Below are 16,302 nucleotides of genomic sequence, written 5' to 3'. Positions count from 1 at the left end.
AAGGCTGTGGTAATGAGATGTTCAATATATTTAATACTTCAGATTTTGCTCTGACCTCTTCTCCAAGTTTGCATATTATCTAAATTAAATTTACTGAAATAAATGTATATGTGAGGAAAAAAAGGCGATTTATTATTTTGGCTGGTAAAAAGTGCGCTTGGCTGGTGAATCAAAAAGTCAAGAAGTCAAAAAGTTAATTGTAGATACTAACTGTCATATTGTATTGCCTCCACTGAAGTTAGCAGCAACAATCTCCTACAGACGCAGAAATGTTGAAAGTGCATTTTCCAGGGGGTAAATTATCGCAATAATTCTGGTCACGATAATCATGACACGAAAATGTAATATCAATACATCTCTTATTATATATACAACTCTTATTATATATATATCTATATATATATATATATATATATATATATATATATATATATATATATATATCAGGGCTGCAACAACAAATCGCTAATCGATTCATTGTATCGCGGGGTTATTACGTCACTCGCTGTGTTGTGAGACTGTTTTCGTCACATGCAGACGAGAGAAGCCAGTGTTTATAGAGGCATGGCGGAGGCAGAGAGAATGTTTCGTACAAAAACTTCAAAAGTTTGGAGCACTTCACGTGCAAAAACCTCAGTTTACTTTTCTACTTTGGGACAAGCTGATGTCAGTAGGTGATGGATTTCTTTATATGGTAATGTGTTCTAGGCATGCTACTGCAATTGCATTACATACACTGTCATATGTAACTTCATGCTAACGTCAGAGAAACATGTAATCTTGGTTGCAAATATTTTAATTTCTCCTTGATTCCGGATCACCTTACGGCTGGAAATATGTCCCCTTTATTGACGATTTGTTTGAGGGAGAAAGTGCTGCAATTCCTTGTAATAGTTCAGCCTGTTCTTATTCCGAAGTTGTAAAACAATGCCACTTTTGCAGTGCTTTTCGCATAACATCCCATCGTGAAAAGCCACTATTTGCATCTGTAGGATACCCCCCTGGACACGGTCAGCTGAGAACACTGCCGGACAGAACCAAACGCAGTGTTATTATATGCTGTTGGACAGCTGGATGGCACCTGTCAGAGCAGCATGATACACAGATGGTTGGCGTCAGTTGTGAATGTGGTTGGATGGAACCTGTAGCATCCACATGATGCACCACTGAACAGCATTAGGTTGAAACGCTGCTGGTAACAACACTACGTAAGAAGCACCTGCAGTCCCTGTAGGGTGGGAGGAAGGGCCGGCGGATGGATCAACAAACCCACTTCCATGAAGAAGCCCACCAGTGTATACCTTGTGTCTGAATCTGATGGTTTTCCTACACCTGCTGTTGCCTTAACATAATCACATGCAACGTCATCCCACCATGTGCTGGTGTTCACACCATCCTTGAATGTAAAGAGCAGACACAAAAGGAGACCTAGAGCATAATATGTAGAAGTGGAAGTCCACTGCAAAGCAACAACTTGTGATGACTTGGGATGAGAATGTGTTGGGTTTTCCAGCAAAGACAGTATGAGGAAAATAAAGTGTCAATGTGAACATAAAGCAGTTAAATATGTTCTTGTAGAAACCCAAAGTAGAAGTTAAATAAACATAAAAGGTCGTCTTTGAGTCAAAAGGAGTCAGCACGAAAACACATTAAACACCTTTAGATCACTGCAGCTACATCCCAAACACAAGAGGTTGCAGAAGGCATTGTTCAAAATGTGATGCTTTGGGTACTTCTAAGAGATGAAATACAATTTAGGAAGTCAAATCTGAGTAATGGATCCATGAATGTGAAGGCTCATCAGACACAAAAACATTGTGCAGGCATTTGTATTACTAAGAAAAAGGACTTTACGATTCTGGAAAGTTATCATGGTGGCACTTATTTTTTATTTTACCACAAAGAAAGCAAGGTAGAAATACCCTGCTGACATAACAAGGATATGTACTTGCATGTGTTTGTGTGCAGCTGGGCAAAAGGTGAGTCAGGGTCAACTTTTGGTCACATGATCTCGCTTTTTTTTTTTAATGTCAGAGGCCTCTGCTCTGTCTCCCCTGCTGCATCTACAGACTGGCCAGATGAAATCAATGAGAGGGCTGTGATTTTCACACAGGGCTGGTGGTGATATTTACGCAGCCAAAAAGTGTCCTGACAGTCAAATAAATTCATTGAAGCACATGCAAGTAATGAGTAACAACAGTAGCTTAACATCAATATTAGCTCACTGAAGTGAGTAAATTGTAATTTAATGTCGACCAGTCACATCTTCATACCTGCTCTGCTTACTAAGGCCAGTGTTGGGCATCACTTCCATAGACTGGATTGGTGCATCCCAAATTATCACTGCAAGTCTGTCTCCTGACTGTGCAGTTAAAATCTCCAGAAAAAAGCTTGGAGATGGAGTTTGGGTTAAATTCATCTTCTCAAACTTGGTGAGGACAAAGTGAAAAAATTCAGGCGATGTCCTCACCATTTGTTGTTTGAAGCAGCTCCTCCCTTACAGTATCTTCATACAGATGGGTGTGAATGGTGTCATTCACACCCACAAACTCATCAAGTGCAATGCTAAAACCGCAAATTTCCTGGTTTGTGTGTCCACCCCTTTGTGTCATTATGTATCCCCTCTCTACATTCAAACCTTTTTGCAGGTCTGTGAACACAGCACTGGCAGAGCTGAGTTTTTTTTTCCCCAGCAGCAGTTTGTGGAGTTTGAGGAGGAGTGGAGGAGCAGCTGCTGCAGAGGGAGTGAAAGCAACATTTAGAACCAGTGCAATGAATGGTTAAATTTCACTTTAACTGTGTCTGGTGTTCTGTAGATCTATCTGTGCCCAGAGTATATTTACAATCGATAAATAAACGGTGGGCCATATATAATCCATGTATCCTCATAGAACGGTTCGTATGATTTCCTACAAAAATGCACACACAAAAGTTCCTACAAATTTGCCACCCTCACTGTATAGTTGTGTAATTAATGAACAGTTACTAAGGTAAGGTCTAAGAAATAAAAGTAACTGTGTTTAGGTTTGGGAAAAACAACACGGTGAGGACGCACCTCAAAGTGACTCAGAATTCAACCAACTTATATGATTCTGAACATGCATCTCCAGAGGAAAGTCCAAGGTAAAAACTAGATTTTTGTGACCCATCCACCACCTAAACCTGCCTCCTGATAAGTCCACTCAAGATGTTTCCTTGTTTGCTCCCTTTAGCTTATTGGTACAAGATGGCAGCCTTTCAAAAGACATGCATGGATTTGGGTGCATTACTTTTTGTAAGAAAACATACGTTTTACGACTTATGAGGACCCCTGATATATTCCAATAGTGCTCCTGATGAACGCTCTGGCTCCAGAAAAAAAAAAAAAAATCATACATGGGGGCAGATGTTATCATGCCGAGTTGCCACTAATAAACAAATACATGGGAAATCCTGCACTTACGGATGATAGTACATTATGCTGCCTAAGCACAGCGGTCACACCTGGATGTATCATCAGTGCATTTCAGAAACTTAACAGGAATCATGAACAACATTCAGAGTAAAATACAAGATTTCAACACAGTGCATTAACCCTTTAAAACATGAGCAAATTGGCTTGTTTTCTTTTACCAACATGGGAAGAAGGCAAAGAGCAACTTGAGAAGAAATGACCGCTAAAGTAACAATAAATTAGTAAAAAATTACAAGAAAATTACCTGAAAATTAGCACCGAGAAAGAAAGGAAGAAAGACAGAAAAAGACAAAGAAACTGTCAAGTAAATGACTTGCACTTTGCACCTGGACTACTTGGTCTGCACTTAATTGATAACTGTCATTTTTATTTTGTCTTACTGTGAAAATTCATGTGCATATGCTATTTTTTTTGTAAATTGCTTGATATGTTTTTTTGCAGTCTGCTATTCTTTTATCCATCCTATGTTCTCAGACAGATGCCCTGCTGTTTTGTTTTTATGCAATGACAAAAGAAATTCTATTCCATTCTATTCTAAAAAGTGCTTAAAAATTATAATAATTATGTAACATCACTTAAAATACACTATATTACCAAAAGTATTCGCTCACCCATTCAAATGATCAGAATCAGGTGTCCTAATCACTTGGCCTGGCCACAGGTGTATAAAATCAAGCACTCAGGCATGCAGACTGTGAAACAAGACATTTGTGAAAGAATGGGCCGCTCTCAGGAGCTCAGTGAATCCCAGCGTGGAACTGTCATAGGATGCCACCTGTGCAACAAATCCAGTCGTGAAATTTCCTCGCTCCTAAATATTCCACAGTCAACTGTCAGCTCTATTATAACAAAATGGAAGCGTTTGGGAACAACAGCAACTCAGCCACAAAGTGGTAGGCCACGTAAAGTGACGGAGAGGGGTCAGCGGATGCTGAAGCGCATAGTGCAAAGAGGTCGCCGACTTTCTGCACAGTCAATTGCTACAGAGCTACAAACTTCATGTGACCTTCAGATTAGCCCAAGTACAGTACGCAGAGAGCTTCATGGAATGGGTTTCCATGGCCGAGCAGCTGCAGCCAAGCCACACATCACCAAGTGCAATGCAAAGCGTCGGATGCAATGGTGTAAAGCACGCCGCCACTGGCCTCTAGAGCAGTGGAGACGCGTTCTCTGGAGTGATGAATCACGCTTTTCCATCTGGCAATCTGATGGACGAGTCTGGGTTTGGAGGTTGCCAGGAGAACGGTACATTTCAGACTGCATTGTGCCGACTGTGAAATTTGGTGGAGGAGGAATTATGGTGTGGGGTTGTTTTTCAGGAGCTAGGCTTGGCCCCTTAGTTCCAGTGAAAGGAACTTTGAATGCTTCAGGATACCAAAACATTTTGGACAATTCCATGCTCCCAACCTTGTGGGAACAGTTTGGAGCGGGCCCCTACCTCTTTCAACATGACTGTGCACCAGTGCACAAAGCAAGGTCCATAAAGACATGGATGACAGAGTCTGGTGTGGATGAACTTGACTGGCCTGCACAGAGTCCTGACCTGAACCCGATAGAACACCTTTGGGATGAATTAGAGCGGAGACTGAGAGCCAGGCCTTCTCGACCAACATCAGTGTGTGACCTCACCAATGCCTTTTGGAAGAATGGTCAAAAATTCCTATAAACACTCTCCTCAACCTTGTGGACAGTCTTCCCAGAAGAGTTGAAGCTGTAATAGCTGCAAAAGGTGGACCAACATCATATTGAACTCTATGGGTTAGGAATGGGATGGCACTTCAGTTCATAGTATGAGTAAAGGCAGGTGAGCGAATACTTTTGGTAATATAGTGTATGTAATTATGACAATTATATAGTTTTCCCTTGTTTATTTCTTCATCCCTTAACGTTTTTATTTCTACAACTCCTATTTTTTTGCAATATGTGAAACATTTCTTACCGAGTTGCTTTTCCCCATGTTGATAAGAGAAATTTCTCCCTTTTTTTTTTTTTTTTTTTCAGGGTTTAATGGTTTAAATAGCCTACTTGTAAAAAGGCGTACAACAGCAACACAAGAAAGTGATACCAATCCAGGTTTCAAAGGGTCAAACATGACTTTGACACAAAATGAGTGAAAGCTGTAGTGATGTACGACTGTGGCTATGGCTTATTTTACATCAAAGTCATGTCCAGTGTCAGATTTGATTTCCGCCTTCGTTTGGCTATATAAATGGCTATATAAATATAAACTATGAATAAAATCATATGTGGCATAAATCTATGATTTGGTTGATGTGTCATTTAAAATATCCAAAAAATTGATGACAGCTATCAAGAGTGTCTTTGTGAATTACCAGCCACCACCACCACCAACACGTCACATACAGGGAATATGTAATTTTGAAAAGATGGCATTTTTGCTCAGGATGCTACATCCTGAAGAAAACCTTAGAGGGACAGGTGAGGGTGACAGGTGATTAAAAATTATGTAAATTTGAATTAAGCTTTAAGATTTTTAGCCTAGAGTAGAAAAAATGGCTCAATAAGGCTGCATTCCATACACATAAAATATTCTATAAACATTGCTTCATCTTTGAATGCATGCGAGGATACTTTCAATATTATGTGAGCAGGTTAAAATATATACATGTCTGACTGTTCCGACAGGCAGAGTCTCTCATGTATTACAATGATGCAATCCAAACAGAGCACATTCTCTTTCCTCTTGAGACTTTCTAGCTGACAATGACATGTCTCCCAAGGGCCACTATACAGTAATTACAAATCTGTGTGCATCCTCAGAAATACACACACACAAGTACACACAGGAGTGCTGTCGTTTTTTTGTCATCTGTTTCTGACAGCTGCCATCAGCCCCCTCTGCTACCAATCCTTTTATCTGACAACAGCATCATGCATGGCCAAGGGGAGATCTACACCCACATATGCATACACATTCACCAGTGTAAACACCTCCATCTCCCCATCCCTCCAACCCCAAACACCTCTGCCATTTGATCTCTCCCACCCATCCCCCTGTTTAATCCCCGTTTCTCCCTTGGCCTCCACCAAATGAAATGCAAATAGCTCGGTGTAACCTGGGGCGTCATTTATCTAAATTAGAGCGCCGAGTGTGGATCCCCATGGGGCACCCATATGCTAGCGCAGTTAGCGTCATTAGCTTCATTAGCCCGTGTCAGACCATTAATTACACATCAAGCCTATCAGTTAGCTGGGGCTCAGGGTTCTCATACACTCTGGACTTCAGTGGGCAGGCAGGAAAGAAAGAAAGAAAGAAAAGCCTCATCATTGGGAGAGCTGGGAAAAAATACTCTCTCAGCATCTTTTGTTATGTGGGAATCTTTTGAAGAGGACAAAAAACAATTATGAAATATGGTTATGTTTTCATGTCAAGCACCAAAACATAAAAATCCTTATATACACCATTTAATAAGCCTCTGTTCTTTTAAATACCATCTGTTAATTTAACATGTTACTATAGACAATGAAACAAAAACACTGAATTATACCTCAAAACAGTGGTAAACAAGTCAAGTGCCTCTTAGAGGATAATGGCACATTGAATTTACCATCATTTTGCAACATTCTCTTCAATTAGTTTTAAAAATATAATCATAAGGTGACTTGAGTGGGAGTGCAACCAAACATGAAGAAAACATGTGTAAGCCACTGATGTGTTACTTTTTAATTGACTATTGTGATAAAACTACTGCCAATATTTGTCACTGTTAAAATGTAGTATTTTGTTGCACTAAAGTAATAGAGTCAACAAACTCAGTTTTGCCAGTTATACTACATGTTCTAATCCCAAGTCATCCCATATTGCCGCTTTGCAGAGGACTTCTGCGTCTACATATTACATTCTGGGTATCCCTATCTATCTGCTGTTCATGTTCCGGGATGGTACTACAATGATGTCGACCAATGTGCTTGGTGGGATGACGCTGCATGAGGTATGAATGATTAGGATTAGGCAACTAAGACACGGATGGTTAGGATTGGGGAGAGGAGGCTTCCGGTCTGGGGTGTGTTGGACCCATTCACGGCTTCTCCTGCCCTCCCTATAAGTGTCCTCTCGTCCCTTATGTTGTTATCAACGGCGTTTTAATCTGACTGTGATGTTAACACAAACCCATGATGGGTACGCTGCACAAAGTAATGTTTAGGCAAGATGGGCACATGGTAACCAATGCCAAGACATCAACGAAAGCACATGCTGGCACAGATGGTTAGGACTATAGAAAGGAGGCACATGAGAGGGTGTAAAAAAATACATCATATTCAGACGGGAGGCGAACACTGAACTCATGCATAAAAGTCTTTGTTGGATCCATCCACCGCACCTATTATCCACCCTACAGGAACCTTAATGCTCTCTATACTTTGTTACCAACAGTGGTTCAACCTCACGCTGTCCAGGCAGACGCAACAGGTTCTGTACATTCACATATCATGCTGCCACTGCAGGTGCCATCCAGCTGTCCGGCAATGCATCATAACACCGGCTGCATTCTCAGCTGACGCCGCCTAACAGCATATCTTACAGCCGCAAAGGTGGCTTTTTAGGACCTTACCCCGAAATCACTGCAAATGACCCCTGAATGAGAACGGGCTAGTTATACAGCAATGTCAAGCTAAAGTTTATAGTTGTCATACCAGACCAAGTAGGCCTTTTCACACCATGTCTGTATTTTTAATGTTTTTTTGTTTTTTTTTAATTTATTTTAAAATCCATGTTCCAATATAAATTGTTACACACAGTCACCTTGCACACCAGGTCAGTGAGATTGTCTGTGTGTGCTCCTCATCCTTTATTACATCCTCCTCCTCATCATCATTTCTATCTCACCTGTAGAACGTAGGCTATCTTGGTCATGAAATAATACTGTGTGCTCCATTCCTGTATCTTGTTGCTAATGCATCCTGCAGGCTATGCTAAATTTCTTCTTCATTGATTCATTGTCAAATAACTCACTGCAGACTTTTGACAGATGAATAAAAACACAAAACACAAAAACACAAAAAAGCCTTCACAGTTTTTCATCACCTGCAGTCAATATGTTTTGGACCTCAGGCCTTCATCAGGTAAAATCTGAACGTACAAACAGCACGGTTTCATATCTATGTACATGTAATAAGCCTGGGCTTTTAAATTCTGTCATTTTTATCAAAAAACCTAACCTTGGATTTCTGACTGGCAAGCAGGTAGAATGGCTGCACAATGATCCGCCGCATGACTGATTCAGAAACTGATTATGTACATTAGGAGCAAGCTGGATGGCAGACCCTTTTCATTTTGACATGTCCTCGTGGGAAAAGTACTGGTGTAAATAATAACATAATAATAATGGCTGGATTCCAATTATCTGTTCAGATTTAGGGTCCTGGTGTTGTTCATACTGACTCACTGTCAGAGTGGCAAGGCTTACTGGGAAACCTAAACAGGACAGAGCCATTGTTAATGTTATTAGTAACACCTGTGCTTTCTCTGCTGTGGAAAGGGCCAGTTGGCTGGTTATGTAGCTACAAATTTTCCAGCCTGGTTTTATGAATGGCTGGCTGTTGATATAGTCAACAGATGAAAGCATTATCCAAGAACTAGTGGCTGACATAGTGACTGCTTGGCATTGTGAGATGCTCAGGTTCTTGCCCTGAGGTGAGCCTTTCAGACTGCACTTAGGGCACTTTCAGACTGACAACAACCCTCGGGCAAAACAACACAAGGGTCGGCATCAATGTGAGCATGTTACAGCTACATGGTGCTGATGAGATGATGAAAAATGAACCAGCAAGTCCAATTTAAAGGCTTCTCAAACATATGCACCATGTAGCGTTTCATACTCCTTCGAGTCAGGATTGAACAAGTTTGGGAAGTATACAGTGGTAGTAATTTGAGCCAGGAATAGCTTTTTTGTTGGACTACCCTGTTCTTGGTGCTATACTGGATGCAACTTGATTTGCTTGAGTTTCTTGAACATATTTCACCTCTCATCTGAGCTGCTTCTTCATTTCTGAACTGAAGAAGCAGGACAAGAGGTGACATGTCTTTTGACAATCATTCGTTCTGTTGCCTTCATCACCCTGTGACTACTGGTATGCACAGGGGTGGTTTGAAGCTGAGAGTGAAGAGGTCAGGACAAAAGTCAGTACCTCCAAGTCTGAGGTCATGATTCTCTACTGGGAAACTGTGGATTGCGTTCTCGGGGTTGGGAGAGAGTTACTGCCCCAAGACGTTCAAGTATCAAGTAACTCTTGTTCATGAGTGAGGGTAAAATGGAGTGTGAGATGAACAGATGGTTTGGCACAGTACCCACAGTAATACAGATGTTGTGCTGGACTTTTCATGGTGAAGAGAGAGCAGAGTCAGAAGGCAAAGCTTTTCATTCACCATCCAATCTACGTCCCAACCCTCACCTATGGTCATTAGCTTTGGATACTGAGCAAAAGAATAAGATTATGGATACAAGCACCTGAAATGAGTTTCCCCTGTAGGGTGTCTGGGCTCACCCTTACAGAAAGGGTGCGGAGCTGAGACATACAGGGAGGGAGCTAGGAGTAGTGCTGCTGCTCCTCCACGTCAAAGGGGGCCAGTTGAGGTTATTCAGGCATCTGATCAGGACGCCTCTTGGGCGCCTTTCATTCGACTTGTTTTGGGCACATCCAACTGGTAAAAGGCCCTATGCAGACCCAAGACATGCTGGAGGGCATGGATATCAGGAGTACTTTGCTCAGCCTGCTGCCCCCTTAACCTGGCCTAGTAGATGTAAATGGGGAAAAACAATTTGAATTTGATTCTTTAGGTACAGTAAAAAATTGAAAGTCTGGAAGAATCATGTGATTTAATCATTTTATCTTATTCATGTGTGTCTGAAATCACTGGGAAGTCATCTGTCTTGAGAGAGTTGAAAAGTGCATGCTCCTAACCAGCTAGTCCAGAGAGATGCTTTAGTGTACATGCTCTATGGGCCCAAAAACACAGCCACATGAGGAAGCCTGAAAGGCTTTTCAAATGTATGCCTTCACAGAAGTTAATGGGGTGCCATTTTCAAACAGTGTATCCAGTTCCTACTGTATCCATGATGCGACCCCAGCTTTACAGTAAAAGTGTTCATACTTAATCCAAAAGGCCAAACTCTAAGACAGAAAGAACTACTCCATACCCTCCTCTGGCTCCATCCCACAGCCTCAAAGAACTCTATCTGAGTAATTCAGACACAATGAACTGTACAATTGTAACAAATGGGAACACTTTGGGGCAGTCTCTCGAAGGCGTCTGTAGTTTCAGTTGGTATACTGCACCACTAATCAATTGGTGATGCGTACACGATCAGTTAAGGTGATTTAGGTTAGGGTATGTTTAGCAAAGGACACTGCTTTTTTACGCAGCCTGACAGGAAGTAATACTTGAAAGGCCTCTTTAGGGCAAAAAAAAAAAAAACCTTGGTCTCACAGGCTGACATATTGACTTGCTGGCAGCACTTTAGCTAGTTGGCTGGCAGGACATCCAGCTGTGGGAGCCAAAACTAGAATCTCAGATAGAAACATAATGGCTAATGGCATTAAAATCATGTGTATGTAGAAACTGTAATTGAATGATGCCCTGTGCTCAAACAGAAGTCAACACCCATCTGTCTATGAAAGCCCACAGGCTGGTAGGGAAAACATAATTTTCTGAATAAGGTTGCTGTTTCTGATAGTAAACTTTGTCACTATTTTGTGACAACTACATTTTAAGCACAGCTCTAAAAGGCCATGAATGTCAGGTAAAATGACAGGTGTAAAATCCCTCTCTTTAGCCAATATTATACACTTTAGCTTTGAATTCTGTGGCAGTGACTGTGACAGAAGTGGCTGTACTTGAGTGAAAAAATGTTTGCAAATTTACCATGGCAGGCAGGTGCAGTTTGATGAAATTACTATCATGAGGGTTGAGACACATAAATGCACCTGCCCTGTAGTTATATGAGAAATACATTATCACTCTGACAAAGAATTAGCTTGACATACACCTGAGAAAACATTCCACCCCCTAGAGTTCGGGGGTGTTTTTCATTATAGCATATTTCATATTAACACTAATGTATTCTATAATGTGCTTAGATATCCTGCAAGCAACACCCATATTTACGCTAAAAATGTCATGAGGAAATCAGTAAGACAAATGGGGTTGTTTTGCTCAACCACCCTGTGACTCACATTTGATGAACTTGTACTTTGTTGAAAGTCACACCATCTCGCAAGCCCTCTGTATACAAAAACACAATCATCTCTAAAAATAGCCCGGATCATGCTGCTGAACAACTAATGCACATCACTCATTATCGCCTGCCACTGTCACAGCAGCCACACAGAGACACACACACACACACACACACACACACACAAACACACAGTGTCACCTTCCCCCTCCTTAAAGTGACACTGAGTCACAATGTGTTGACAGTTGAATGTATGTATATACAGGGTTGTAATGTTGAATGTGAAAACATGTTGATAGCAGGTGTATGTATCATAATGTTTAATATATACAAGTGCATTGTACACAGCATGTGTGTTTGTGTGTGCATGCATAATACGTGTGTCGTAAAGTGATTGCAGGTGGTCAGAAGATAATGCCCGCTTACGCGTGCATTCTCCCCACAATGGGACCTGTCACTGTAGCCTTTGCGCTGACCTCAGCTAAGAGTGTGTGTAAACTAACTGCTTTGTTGGTGCACTCCAGTTAGTTGCTGCTTTGTGGTGACCTCTCTCAGACCAAATCCTTCCTTTGTTGCCAAGAACATAAGAAGTTTGTTCAGGTCATGAGTAATACAGTCAGATGTTTTTTGTCCTCCAACCCATGACGGGAACAGGAGGACATAGTTGCATCTGCTCCGTCTAGTTTGTGCATTGGTATGTTTTGTTGTTGCACGGCCTCCATTAGAGCCACTGTACAGCTGTTTGTGAAGTTTGGGGATTCTGTGACTGGTAAAGCCCTATCCAAGAAATGCCTTGCAGGCAGGCACCCTCTCACTGTGTTCTACTGTACATGCAGTGTGTAAGTGTCAATGACCTTATTCAGGGAGATTAGTGTCAAACATATGTACAGAAGTGTCATGGTCTACGCCATGCCCGTTTATGTAGTTCTGTATCTTGGACATGTCAAGCTCATTTTTGGTGGACTGGTGAAGGGTTGGGTGTGTATCAGCTGTGTTGCACCTGACTCCCCAATGGGCGTTATACACCTCCATGATTCCATGCCCCTTGATGACCTGGGGAATGTGGTGTGCAGGGTCTACTGATACTGGGGGGTTAGGGAATGGCTCCATCCAGTTTGGCTGCATACTTCCTGTAGTAGCTTCTCTGCTGTGGCAGCCTTAGCTATACAGAAGTAGGTGGGCTCCAGCTATTAACCTTTAGCTGGTCAGAATCAGCGCAGCTGGACTGATGTCATGTCACTACTGGGCGTTCATTATCAGGCTCCACCCACTGTGCTCATAGACTCCAGTAGAAGGCAGAATGATATTGCAACCCTAGTTCAGTTCATTTGGCACAAGCAGAGCCCTCAGACGTCACAAGCAAATAGGAGTTAGCTAAGTTTGGGGAACTTGTGTGCATGTCATATCTCTTCCTTTCTCTTCCTGATTCCTCTATCTCCACAAACAATTTAGCAGGAAAATAATTCTAATGTAAGCTCAATTTAAACTAAAACATGGGTTTTCTGAGATCCCAGCCAAAGCAAATTGGGCATGGAAGCACATTAGCATATGTGCATTTTTGAATGAAATATTATGTAAAACAAGCATGTTAGCAATCAGCCGATAACCCCGGTAACAAAACAGGCTCTATTTCTGTTCCTGCTCTATAATAAAATCCTTCCACTAAACCGTAATTCAGTTTATGTTAAGCAGCAGCAGCATCAGATATGATGCTAGAAATGCTAATAGAGGCAGCAGTGACAGTCTGCAGCACTTTTTCAAACTTCATGGTCATGTTAAGAGGAGGACAAACCTGAGGACTTGCTGAAACCAACAAAGAATGAGACCAGTTCACGTACAAGCTGCTTCCACCAACATACACAGACTTTGTTTAATTCTTAGCAATTAGAAAGGGGCATAATTGAACTAAATATATTTAGAAAACTCCTTGAGTGGTTAATAGGTATGATTACAATTGCATTGTTAGGCAATTGCTAAAATCCCACAAAAACATGAGTTATTTCATGTTTCTGTACCAAAAGAAAAATAAACTTCCATCAAAAATAATTTGCCTTGGTAATTTAAACCTGGATCAAGGAAAAGGGAACAGAAAATGGAACAAAATGGCAAAATGGAAGGAAACTGCATAATTAAGACAGTGCCCACAATTTACACCCTGACTGTCAACAATAACTGAACCAGACTGGAACCTTATTAGACAAACAATCTGATCAGTTGTCATATCAAAATCATTTTATTTGCTGCTCAGCAATCATGGTGTCTGTCTCTGCAGCACATTCTCATTCCGAACTCATAAAATACTGCTGCTTTGACAATTCTTTTGGCGTAACATCACAACACCAAAAGCCACCTTTTGTGTCCGGATGAAATGCATCACTGCAGTATCAGGTGAGAACATTGCTGGACAGAACCTGTTACGATGTCACTATATGCAGCTGAACGGCCACACAGCACCCACCACATCACTTCAAAATGCTGCCACAGACTTATTTTTTTTGCCCTGGAAAAACAGTAGTGATACATCCAGCCCATCACAGAAGCTGTGTAGCTGTTTCTAGGAGCAGCCAACCTCACGGTTACCACATTCATCGAAGAAATATACTGATTTAGCAGCTGTTATTCCTGTTAGTTATACTTGGACAACCTGTACAGCTGCTTCAGTTTCATCTATGCTTGTTTTTTGAAGCAAGTCTTTTTCCTCCGATTCTCTAGCTCTGTCACAAAATTATGACACCCTTTTTCTTAATCCCACCAAAGCATAAACTAGCTTAATTGTTTTTCTAACTGGTGAAACAGCTGTTTGATCAACACAACAGACTTAAATGAACTGGTTAAAAATTCAGGGACCTGGAACCCAGCTATAGGCTCTCTTACATATAACTGAGGAAGGCAACATGTTAGCCTACAAAGGCAAAAATCCCACAATAAACATACAAATGTTCTTTTTCTCAGTTTCTCTTTCATCTCTTTCCTGCTGGTGCTCATGCCACCTCTAATTTTACTGCATTTTTCTTCTCAGTATATTAACAGCACTGCAGTCAGGCTGATGTTAAGGTTGTGGGTGTAATTATCTTTAACCATGCTACTCTAACCGGTAGCTGAACCACTTGGCTGGGTGAGATGCCTGATGGCCTTCACCATCTGTACCTGACACACAAATGGACACATTGCACGCCCACTAGCCACCTTATCACACTGTTGCACACGTGTCACATTAGCAGAGATAAACACATGCACATGCATACTGCACTATGCAGCCATGTATGCTTAAACACAGACAAAACATAAATGTACATACACTGCCCAAGGTTTTTGTCTTCAGCTCTTCTTGCTCCAATTATTCTACATCTCACATCTTACTGCTACCCAAATCTACCTGGCAACCCTTGAGGCTGTGTGAGTGCCTGTGTATGAGTGTTTCCCAGTGTGTGTGTGTGTGTGTGTGTGTGTGTGTGTGTGTGTGCATGTGTGTGTTTGTACCTGGCAGAGTCCTCGGCCAGCCTCAGTGAACAGATGGTCCTCCAGCAGGTAATAATGACCCAAGACAAACTCTTGAATTGATTATGCCTTTGTGAGGGCAGGGATACAAAGTATCACTGCCACTGAGAGAGACAGACAGAAAAGAGAAGAGAAGAAAAGAACGTCTCAATCCAAGCATATGATGTATTCATTTAGAAAAGCAGAAAGAGACTTGTGAAAAGTCCTCGGATTAAAAGTTTCCTAAAGATTGCAATATTGTTGAGCTTGCTGAAACTATTCAAGAGCAATGAAAAACAAAAATGTTATAATGGGCTTAGCATGACTGGTCCAATGTCAATATCACCAAGGTCATTTCACATCCTTCCATTTGTAACACACACACACACACACACACACACACACACACACAGACACACACACATATATATATATATACATATGGAATAACCACTTAACTCTTTAGTAACACTCATTCAGTTTGTAGAGAAAATGGCATGTTTACAAATTAAAGTAATATAAGACATGAAAGCACAAATCTTTACTTCAGTAACAGTGATGCAATCATACAAAACCAGACGCACAAAAAATAAATACACAAGTATGAACACACACAGGAGGTTACCCAATTAGTTATGAAGTTAAGATTTGCTAAGATGTGCAAATATTATTTTTTTGGTATTTATTGCACATATTTAAGTTTGATAATGTTTTAAAATATGTATATTATCTGTTTTTTTGAAAGTGGTATATGAGGACAATTTCTTTAAAAAAAATCAATTTCTGAATGTAATATTTAGCTAAAATAATGAGAAAATGAATTATACTCTTCATTCTCGGAGCAATTTGTTTTTTTGAATATTATTAATAACTGAGGTTCTTTGAGTGAAATGTTCTTTGACAAAATGTCTTTGGAGATCAAACTGAAAATCAGTCCAGACATTAGTCACATGTACACATTGAAAACAAGTCAACAGTTCATCCAGACTGGCTAATCCACCTTCACTGGTTTATCTGTCTGATTCATCAGTGGGTAAAAGATCTTCTTGTGTCTCATTCAACTCTTGTTTGAGCTTTTTTTTTGCATCCTCTCTCATATCAGTGAAAGCTTGCTTTGTTTCAAACTCATTTCTTTCTCAGATTTTCCAATTTGTCTGTAATTTCTCAGTGTGT

General features: G+C 40.9%; 1 protein-coding gene across 1 annotated transcript in view; it reads right to left on the bottom strand.

Annotated features, from left to right (window-relative positions):
* naaladl2 (N-acetylated alpha-linked acidic dipeptidase like 2) overlaps positions 1-16,302 on the bottom strand; it is a 795,864-nt gene that overhangs the window by 483,414 nt on the left and 296,148 nt on the right. The window contains exon 6 of the mRNA XM_042513024.2: positions 15,133-15,254. The gene's annotated coding sequence lies outside the window, so the exon portion shown is untranslated. The remainder of the gene's footprint in view (positions 1-15,132; positions 15,255-16,302) is intronic.

This window comes from Plectropomus leopardus, chromosome 5 (genome assembly GCF_026936395.1).
Source record: "Plectropomus leopardus strain MGB_pleo_1.0 chromosome 5, ASM2693639v1, whole genome shotgun sequence".
Lineage (NCBI taxonomy): Eukaryota > Metazoa > Chordata > Actinopteri > Perciformes > Serranidae > Plectropomus > Plectropomus leopardus.
Note: the sequence above shows the minus strand (reverse complement) of the source record. Positions and strands in the feature narration are given on the sequence as shown.